The sequence below is a fragment of the Macrotis lagotis genome, chromosome 6 (genome assembly GCF_037893015.1).
Source record: "Macrotis lagotis isolate mMagLag1 chromosome 6, bilby.v1.9.chrom.fasta, whole genome shotgun sequence".
NCBI lineage: Eukaryota > Metazoa > Chordata > Mammalia > Peramelemorphia > Peramelidae > Macrotis > Macrotis lagotis.
Genome location: NC_133663.1, coordinates 38,475,906 through 38,486,323, shown reverse-complemented (window position 1 = coordinate 38,486,323; position 10,418 = coordinate 38,475,906). Strand labels below are relative to the sequence as shown.

The 10,418-nt window shown below is 39.7% G+C and overlaps 1 long non-coding RNA gene across 1 annotated transcript in view; it reads right to left on the bottom strand.

The window, feature by feature from the left end:
* Nucleotides 1-4,647: 4,647 nt before the first annotated feature.
* Nucleotides 4,648-10,418, bottom strand: part of LOC141491616 (uncharacterized) — a 29,534-nt gene continuing 23,763 nt past the window's right edge. Inside the window, exon 3 of the long non-coding RNA XR_012469668.1 lies at nucleotides 4,648-7,406. This is a non-coding gene — a long non-coding RNA (uncharacterized LOC141491616). The remainder of the gene's footprint in view (nucleotides 7,407-10,418) is intronic.

Below are 10,418 nucleotides of genomic sequence, written 5' to 3'. Positions count from 1 at the left end.
TTACACTATCTATAATGCAGCCATCATTCAGTTGTCTCAACCTGGATCAGATCATATGTCGGATTCTAATGTTGCTTCCTCACTTGCAACCAGTGACAAGTCAGTTCCCACACTGCTCACATGTTAACATTCCTTCCAAATAGTATCATCTGATGGTGATTTCTATCCTTTTAGAGCTGAATTTAGAGCTGGATAAGACCTGAGTTCAATCTCATCATTTTACAGGTGAGGAAACAGACACACAGATGTGAAGGAAAGCATTGCTGTGGACTTCCTGAATTAAATTGGTGACAGAAATGCCAGAGATTGTTTTTCTTTCATTTATCTGCCTTGTGATAAGACCTCATTATCCTATGCAGATCTGTCCCCATCTTGCTTTTTATAAGCTTCATTCCCTATTGCATTTTGCCTTTGTGAAGATATCTATGAGAACTGGGGAAATAAGAAAGGAGAGTGGGGAAAAGATATTTCTCCTTTATGGGATTTTGTGTTTGGTTTTAATTTGAAAGAAGCATGTTCTTGAGTTTAACTAGTGTTCCTGAAAAGAATCATGGAATCATCAATTCAGGGATTTAGAGCAAGAAGGAACCTTGAAGTTCCTCAAAAATAGCCATTGCTTCGTTCCATATTTTTCCTACACTAATTTGGCCTCATCAATTTATTTTCATCGGATCATGGATTTATAATAAGAAATGACCTTAGAGATTACTTAGTTCAACTCTCTCATTTTATAGATAAAGATTAGAACTATAGATATAAATTAGAACTCGAAGGAATAAAACAAGTCATCTAGTCCAGTCTTCTCATTTGGAGCAAGGGGTAGACTGACTGCAAATCTCTGGGATTTGGAGTTCTCAGCTAGGGAAGAGGAAACTAACAGGAGATCAGCCTTTGAAGGGTGTTGAATAGGAGGTGGAGATTTGACTGATGGTAACAATGTGAGAAGAGAGGAAAGAAGGATGGATGATGGCGGCAGTATCATTGAAGCGACTGGTGATCTTGATACCTCCAGTTCCCTTTTTTAGAGCCCTGAAAAGTGAACCCTGCATGAACAAATAGAAAAGTGTGTGATGAGAGGTGATTTGGTGGGGGAGGGTAATCATCTTCGGAGCAAGAGTGCTAAAAGAAAAATGGCGGGAAGAAAAAACTACTTTTGCCTGATTTCTAATATTAACTATAGACAGGCCTGTGGTTGCTTTTAAGTTGCTTGGCATCTTTTGTGACATGAAGACTTGGGAGAACAATGGGACCTGCTCAGGATAAAGGGGGCTTTCTTAGTACAGTCTACATGAGATCCAACTTAGTCCCATCAGCCCAAGCACATTCATAGATGAAACACAAGGGAGATCAAAAAATACACCAAAATGGAGCAAATCTCATGATTCTATAGTGAGCTATTTTCATGATTTGGCATTTTTAACATTTGGATTCCTAAGTCCTTAATATATTGGTTTATGTAGTGAAATTGAAACTTTTACACACATAAGATGCCTATATTTGACTTCCCATAGTTCCCATTGCCTAGCATCCAACTTGGATTTGGGTTCTTTTGCATATACATCTGTGATTTCATAGATGTTGGGAATTCCTAGTGAGGAAGCATCTTTACTAATACAGTTCAAGATTGCTCTGCAAATTATAGTCTTAGAGAGGTATTTGGAGCAATGAGAAGGTAAGTAAGTGATTTGCCTGGACTTATATAACTAGTATGTAACACAGATAAGACAGATTAATAAATGATGTGTTGATTCAATAGAATTTAAAGATTTGTTTTGTTTTGTGAGAAAAGGTCATGCCAGATCAACTTTATTTTCTTTCGGCTAGAACAACAGAATAATAAAATATTTTAGAATTATAATTTTTTAAAGATACAAACATAAGGAAAAAAAAACCCAAATGGCTGGGAAAATTCATTGATATTGTTACTTCATAAAAGGGGATGCAGAAGATGGTGGCTTTCAACTATTTGGACTCTATGAAATCTTTATGAGAAGGATGTGCACATATAAAGAAGGTATTTTGCTTTGTAAAAATCAGCAAAAGAATAGTCCGGCTTTTCCAAGTCATCTGAAGAATAATGGGGAACCAAGCTTACTATTAGGAAAAACCTGGGTTTAAATCCTGCTTCTGTATCTCAGCAGCTACAGAAGCATGAATAAATCACTTAAACTCTGAATCTCCATTTCCTCAGAGAAAAAGAATAAAATTCCTTGCAGGGTAGTTGTGAGGGAAACAGTCTCCCCAGAAACGCCATTTGGTGGGGGGGGAAACTATAGCCATCCTTTGCTCATTTTCTCTGACTCTCCCTCTTCCTGACATGCTACATAGCCTCCTGTATCACCCCTGTTTAGACACTGTTCAACATGCTCCATGCTTCATCATTTTCCAGTAGTCCAATATGACTTCATGTGATAATATCTTTGCCTTTTAGCACAAACAACTTGAGATCAAAAACTTTCTTTCTTACTTGGATTTGTATAATCGGCACTTAGGAAGCACATGGCACATAATGAGCATATAATCAATGCTTTATTTAGCTATCTAAATAAAATTGTTTTTAGCACAAGATCACATCATCAGCAACACACATTGAATTATAAGGTTCAGAGAATCTGAAATCCTATTGTCTATTTGATTTGGTGACTTTTTAAAAGGCATTGGTATGATAAATCTATCTCTCCTTCAACAAGGGAAGAGTCTTCCATTCATATTAACATATTAACTTTAAATATAATTACTGAGTATCTACTGTATGTTCTATAAATATGGAAAGTAAACTCCTTGGGGGCAAAAAATCTATCAAGAATCTATTGAGAAGGTCCTCAGTGGCCATTCTAGTCTAGTCCATACATTAAAGGAATCCTCATTATAACATTCCTGGCAAAAGTCAGAGCACCTCTGCTTAAAGATTTTCAAGAATGGAGGAGTTCATCCCTTTTGAAGGCAATACATACAATGGTGGACAGCTCCCATAGACTTCAGTCATTCTTTTTGAATGAATGGATAACTGAATGGATGGATGGATGGATGGATGGATGATGTTTAGTTGTATCAGAACTTTACTATGAGTAAATGGATTTTGATGAGATTTTCCTGAATTTTTAGATATATTTGCTTAGGGCTTTCAATACCCTTGAGAAGTTTTTCCACACAAGCTAAACATAAACAAACAAACAAAAAGATTAGCTTCATCAATGCTATGGGTATATACAGGGGGAAAGGGCAGATTGCAAAACTGTTTTGCTTATGTAATCAAAATGGAGATATTTCAGCTAGCTGGTATATTTTAATTTGCTATTTAGGAAGAGAAGACTGGCTAGAAAGTCATTTTTCATTGTGAAAGTTATCAGCAGATGAGAGTTATTCATTCTTTCCTTTCTTAACTGAAAAGGAAACCAAGAGAAAGATCTTTAGGAAAGGAACCCAGTCAAAGGGTTCAAGGTGATTCTGCCCAAGGTGATTCAAAATAGCATTTTGAATATATAGGGAAAAAAGAAGCAAGACATTACAAGTTCTTACTCCATCACTGCTGGATGGTCCAGGAAAGGGAAGGAACTAACCTAATGCATTATGAAAGCTATAGAAAATGGACATAGTATATCAAGTCCCTGAACCTCAGAGAGCTATGATTTCTTCATTGTGAAAAATGACTCTAATATTATCTTCACTAACAACCTCAATATTTTTATAATAATGGTTAACATTTTTATAGAACATTAAAGTTTGAAAAGCACTTAATATGTGGAATCTCATTTGATCCTAACAACCCTATAAGTTAGGCTTTAAATTATCATCATTTTACAGATGAGGAAACTGAGAGCAAAAGTTGAATGATTTGCAGAGTCACAGCTCTTAAGTGACTGAGGCAGGATTTGAATTTGCATCTCTCAGGTTTTTTACTCTAACTCCTGTGCCACTAGCAGCCTCTGTTATATTGTCATGAGGAAGGCACTTTGTAAACATTAAAGCTCTATGCAAATGGACATTGTTACCATTCATGTTATCAATCCAGTTCCATTCATATGACCATGTGTAGAAACCAGGAAAAAAAAGGAAGGGGGGGAATCACTGTATTGCCAATCAAATAACTTAGAGTCTAATCAGAAAACAGAGTATACCCAAATAAAATAATGACAATATAAAGTACAATATGATCCCTGTCAGATGAGTGGGTCAGATAACAGCAGTAATAGCACCAACACTAGCAATAATATATATCATTATATAATGATTTAATCTGCAGGTGCTTTATATAAGTTATTACATCTTATCCTCACAAAAGCTTGGGAAGAAGACAACATCATCCTCATTTAATAGATGAGAAAACTGAGGCAGATTGAGGTCCTTGTCTCAGGTCCCATTTGAATGTAGGTCTTCCTGATTCCAGGTTCAGCTACCATCATAAATGTCATAAGAATTCACTGGAAGGGAGAGATCTAAAAGAGCAGGGAAAGTTTGCAAAGATATCAAGAAAAACTTTCTTGAATTTATTACTGATTACCTATATCTGCAACAATCTTTTGATTCACCCATCTAGCAATGGAATAAAATTGGAAATTTCCTTTGCTGTGATTTGGTTTTGGTGAAGCCTTTCTGGCTCCTGATGATCCCTGTTTCAATTTTCTTCATTTCAGAAGCCTCTGAAGTTGGAGTGAGTCACCTTTTTCAAGTGCTCACATCTTATTTGCTAAATAATTCTTTCTATAATTTTGCTGGAGAGGGATAGCAAGCAGAAGTCTATTTAACTATCTATATAGGACAATAAATTTAGAGCTAGAATAAGCACCCAGAAACCATCTAATCCAACTCCTTCATTTTGTAAGTGAGGAAATAGTCATTTGCTCAAGTTTAGTGGATAAGGCGAGATTTGAACCTTAGTCCTCTAATCCTAAATCTAGGTCTCTTTCTGTTATTACACCCTGACTTTGAAGTAGCTCACTTTTCTGCAGTTTCTTGAATCATCAGCCTCAGCTTTTTAAGAAAAATTGTTTGTTTAATTTAATTAGAAAAATTATATACTGTTTTTTGTCAACTTGACTGTTCTTCATGCTTGTCCAGAGTTACTAGGAGTGGTTCTGGAATATATTTCAGCACAGAAGTCAGTCAAAGAGCTAGGTCCTCCCTAAGTACTTTCTCAGAGGTCATCCTAAAGAAGAACTGAGATCTGGAGAGAAGTGACTATCCCATAGTTACAAAGATATCTGAGTTAAGGTGATCAAATCCAACTGATTTATTTTACAAAAACAAATGGACAGAAACATGAGACAGATCATCCCCATTCACCCAGGGAGTGAGCAGCAGATCCAGGTCTCAAGTCAGGATCCAATGGATTTAAAACCAGTTTTCATTCCCTCAAGAATAAATGTGGGAGGCTAGGTGGCTCAGTGGATAAAGCACTGGCCTTGGAGTCAGGAGTACCTGGGTTCAAATCCCGTCTCAGACACTTAATAATTATGTAGCTGTGTGGCCTTGGGCAAGCCACTTAACCCCATTTGCTTTGCAAAACCTAAAAAAAAAAGAATAAATATTTGTTCATTACCAGCTATGAGTCAGATATTGCATTGTACAAATGCAAGGGCTCTAACAAATATAAAGAGGGGGAAAAAAGAAGCAGCAGAGTATAACAGAGCATTGGACTTGGAGTTAGGGGGACCTGAATTCAAATCCTGCCTCAGGAAGTTACTGGTTGTGTGACTTTGAGCAAGTCACATAACTTGTTGGTCCCTCAGACCCCTCATTTATAAATTGAGGAAGAAATGTAGATTCAGTAGCTTTTATGATCCTCTCTAACTCCACTCTTTGAAATGTGAAATGTTAGGTAGAATTCTTGAGTGGTTATATACTCGCAAGTGTGAATAAAGTCTCAATGCCAAACTGGATATAAGTTTCCTATCTGGAGGGGTTATGTTCATGCTGGAAGGATAAGCTAAAACTATCAAGAATAAACTTAATGGTAAAAATATAAAAACTTCCACTTGCATATGAGAACACACACATTCACACTTATACACACACAAATACACATACATACACACTTATATATCATACACACACACACACACCCCTGAAAAATTGCAGGACAGTCAAGGATTTTCACTTTGACTGCATGAACAATTTGAGTTAATAAAATGTTAGGTTCTGTAAATAAAGGGCAGCCTGCAGAATGACAGTGGCAATTGGTTGACTTTTCCAGGTCTTCCTGGGGTAAGCTATCCAGTATTGAGTGCCACATTTTAATAAGGACTTTGATCAAATGAAGTGTGAACAAAGCAATGAACAGTGGAGAAGCCACGTCAGGAAGAAGGGAATGGAGAATGACTCCAAAGGTTTTCTGATTACATTTACTTCTGTCCATTCTTTTTTTGTTGTTCAGTAGTTTCAGCCATGTCTGACCCTACAAGACCCCATTTGGGGTTTTCTTGGCAAAGAAATTAGAATGACTTGTCATTTCCTTTTCTAACTCATTTTGATCATCTCGATATGATGTTTGTCCTTCATTCTCAAAGAAGATCATGACACTAGGGAGGCGATCTCCATGACAAGCACATGAACTGGATTTGAGTGAGGGAGGTGCTGTGCTAAGTCACCAGCCTCACTTTCTCCTCCAGAACCATCTAGATCCAGTGGTCAGATATGAATCAGGATGATTCCGGTCCCAGATGTGAGACAATCAGGATTAAGTGACTTACCTAAGTTCACACAGCTAGTGAGTATCAGGTGTCTGAGGCTATATTTAAACTCCTGTCCTTCTGACTTCAAAGTCCAACTCTTTTTACAGATGAGGAAACTGAGGCAAATAGAATGAATTGACTCATCCAGGGTTCCATAACTAGTGTTTGAGGTCAGATTTGAACTTAGGAAGAGAGGTCTTCCCGACTCCAGGTCTGGCACTTTATCCACTGTACCACCAAGCTACTCCATAACACATCCAGTGTTGTTGCTGTTGTGTTGCTGCTATTATTATGTTGCTCTATGTGCTAGCCTTGTTGAGGAGACAGGACGGGGCATTTTGATTAGTTTAAAGGTTCCCCTTTTCTTCCTATAGCTAATGATAGTAGACACTAGGCAGAACTGAGGTTGGTCAATATTTTCCATTCTGATTCCTGATAACCTAGAAAACAGTAAATATAGATGAAAGAATGCTTCTCCCCAAGGGCTGACTCATGATTTTTAAAATGTTCTTTTTCTTTTCCTTTTTTTCAATTTCTCATTCTCTTCTTCCATTCCCCCCAGTAGGTTGAAAACTTTCCAGAAGAATGTCTTCCAAGTTGTCAGAGCTCCATGACCCTTTGAAGAATTGCAATATATGTTTACAACCGAGTCGGAATTAATCCAATGGCTCTGTGGGTAGGCTTTGACTCTCCTTTCAGTTCTCCTGCAGTCTCCAACTGAGAGAGTCTTGTGAGCTGGAAAATAAAGATCCATAAGGCTCAATTCCCTAGGTTGGGAAAGAATTGGGGTGAGACGAGAAAGGGCTTTGTTCTAGGCATCCTTCTGCTAAAGATTTATGGAAAATCAAAGAAAATAGAGGATGAACCCCAGCCAGTTGTCTATTGGAGGGGGTGGGGAGAGAGAAAGAGTTCAGAACTATGATAATTAGCAGCTCATACATTATGCAGATGGGGAAACTGAGGCCCCCACAGAAAGGTCAACTGGCTTGTCTGAGATCACAAAGGAAATTAAGGACAGAAGTCAGCTGCTTCAATTTACATTTTTTTCTGAGACACTCTGGGAGATTCTGAATCTTTCCTTAGGTCACACATACAAACGAGAAGAACATGAGTTCAGGTCTCCCTGTCCCTGGCTACCATCAAGTCCCATGGTGATTTAGGATCAGGAAGTGCCTTCCTCCAATACAGAGATTTTTTGCATATTTTTGTTTCTTGTGATTTAATGCTATTTTCATGTCAAAATGCTGAGTGCCCCACCCCCCCCATCTGCACCCAAAGTTTCTGAGCTGCGGCAAAGATCCCCTTTTGTCCATTCATAAGCAGCCACGGCAACCATCCAGAAAGAGCAGAGAGGGACAAAAGAGCAAATGATGGCTGACTCATTCTTAGCAGTCTTGTTCACTATTGAGTGTTTTTTCCTGTGTACCTTGGGGCCACTAATCATCACTGGATGGTCTTCAAGTCTATTATCTGGGGTTTTCTTATGAGAAAAAAATCCAACAAATATTGGTTATGACCACTGGCATGGGAGATAATGAGGGAACTTATCACCAATTCTCAACTCTTTGCTTCCTACTACCACTTTCTCCTTTGAAGGGCTCAGAATGCAAGGCTGTATTCATCCTAGGTTGGTTTTTCAGTGGGTAGGTGCTAGGAAGAAATATTCTGGCACCAAGGACCATTGGAAATCATTGGAGGCAAGGCATGGGGGTGGGGGGGATGACATTAATATCCCAACCCTTTGGTATGAAGCTGGGTTCTGAAAATATCACTGACAGATGCTGCCAGGCCCAGGAGCCGCCCCCAGCTGTGGCTGGGGACAAATCCAGGAGCTGTTGTTTATTCCCCTTTAACAGCCAGTCTACAGCCGGGTGACATCGCCCACGGCTTGGTTGCCAGGCAGCAGGCTGGGGCGATGGAGCAGAGATGGCAGGGGGATGGGAGATAGGCAGGAAGCAAAGGCAGTCATGTCAGGAGACTAGAGGCTGGCTTGGCTCCCAGAGGTTGGGGGCCTGGAGGATGGAGGATGGGAGCCAGGAACTGGGGAAGGTAGGCTAGGGATGGGATAGGGGCTCAGGGATAGAGGATAAAGGATGGTGGATGAAGACTGGAAATAGAGGGTTTGGGTTAGGTGATGGAGGATGGGGGCTAGTGGCTGAGAATAGAGAACAGGGAGGAAGGAGGGGATAGGGATTCAGGGATAGAGGATAGAGGATGGTGGGTGAAAGCTAGTGATAGAGAATTTGGGTTAGATGATGTGGATAGGTCATTAGTGACTGGGGATGGAGGTTGGAGATGGGGGTAGGGGCTTAGGGATAGAGGATAGAGGATAGTGGATGAAGGCTGGAGATAGAGAATTTGGGCTAGATGTTGGAGGATGGGGCTAGAGGTTGAAAATATAGGCAAGTAATGGGGTAAGGGATGGGGGATAGAGAATAGACTGATGGATGAAGGCTAGAAGTAGAGGTTTTGGAATAGTTGATGGAGGATGAGGGTTGGTGACTGGGGATGTAGGCTAGTGATGGGGTAGGGGCTGGCCTAGACAGGATAGTATATGGATGGGGTTAGTAATAGAAGATGAGGGTCAATGATGGAAATGGAAGGTAGAGGCTAGGAGTTAGGGGATAGAGGATGTGGTATAGGAGATGGGAGCTAGGAGATGAAAGTTAGGGGGCTGAGAACAGCTGGAGGAGGATGGAAGCTGGGGTCTGAGGGCTGGAGGCTGCACTTCTTTCTGACCTCAGATTTTTCATATTCAGCCAATATTCTAAGTCACTGAGCAAGAATGGGAGAAATGGCAAAGGAAAGAAGGGGTCCCAATTCTGTCCTAGGGCATCTGGGAATACTCTATCAGGAGGAGGCAGGCTTCCTGCCTCATTCTTCCTCCTTTGAAGACCTTTGAGCAGTTTGCGAGACTATTCACAAAGGAAATGAGGTGCTTCTCACTGTTTTTGATCTGCTTTCTTGTCTCCAAACAATGGAGATGTGAACATACACATGGGCACATATATGAAAACATGAATATTTGCACAAGTTCATATAATTTGGGAAACAGAGAGATGCATGCATGTATAAATTCATTGCAAATATGTATATAGCAAAACTATGAGTAATGTGTCCATTTGGATCTACATATGAGCATGTATGTACATGATACATGTGGGTACATGTGTATTCACAAACAACATGTATAGATTCATGCATGTGGGCACATGGGCACACCAGGCCAAACCTGTACATAAACACATTCCTAGAATGCCTGCATCCTATACATAAGACCATGATGCATGCTTGTATTCAGAAATAGAGAGATAGATGCTTCTGCAAATATATGCATAAATAGTCTTTTCCACACCATAAACTGGAAATCCAGTTCCCTTTGCCCCCTCCCCATAACCCCAATAGAGGGAGTTTGCATTTGCCTTGAAGTAAAAGTAGCAATTATCCTTTCTGAATTCTTAAACGTTGGGTAAGGACAGATGGCAGCAGGGGTCTACCTCTCCTAATGGGGATGCCCCCCTCTCCACCTTCCCTTCCCTGCTAGTAACTCTTCATTGTTCTCCAGTCACCCAAGCTTCCTAAGATAGGGAGGGATGGTCTTCAGGATGTTTTTTCTACCAGTGTCCTCCATGTGTGATTTTTCTTATTAATCAGAAAGGCTGAGAACAAAAGAGTTGATGGTGGAGGAAATTGGGTATTTAGAGACGCCAATTTTAAGATTATAAGGAGCATAATTTCCTGTAAGGT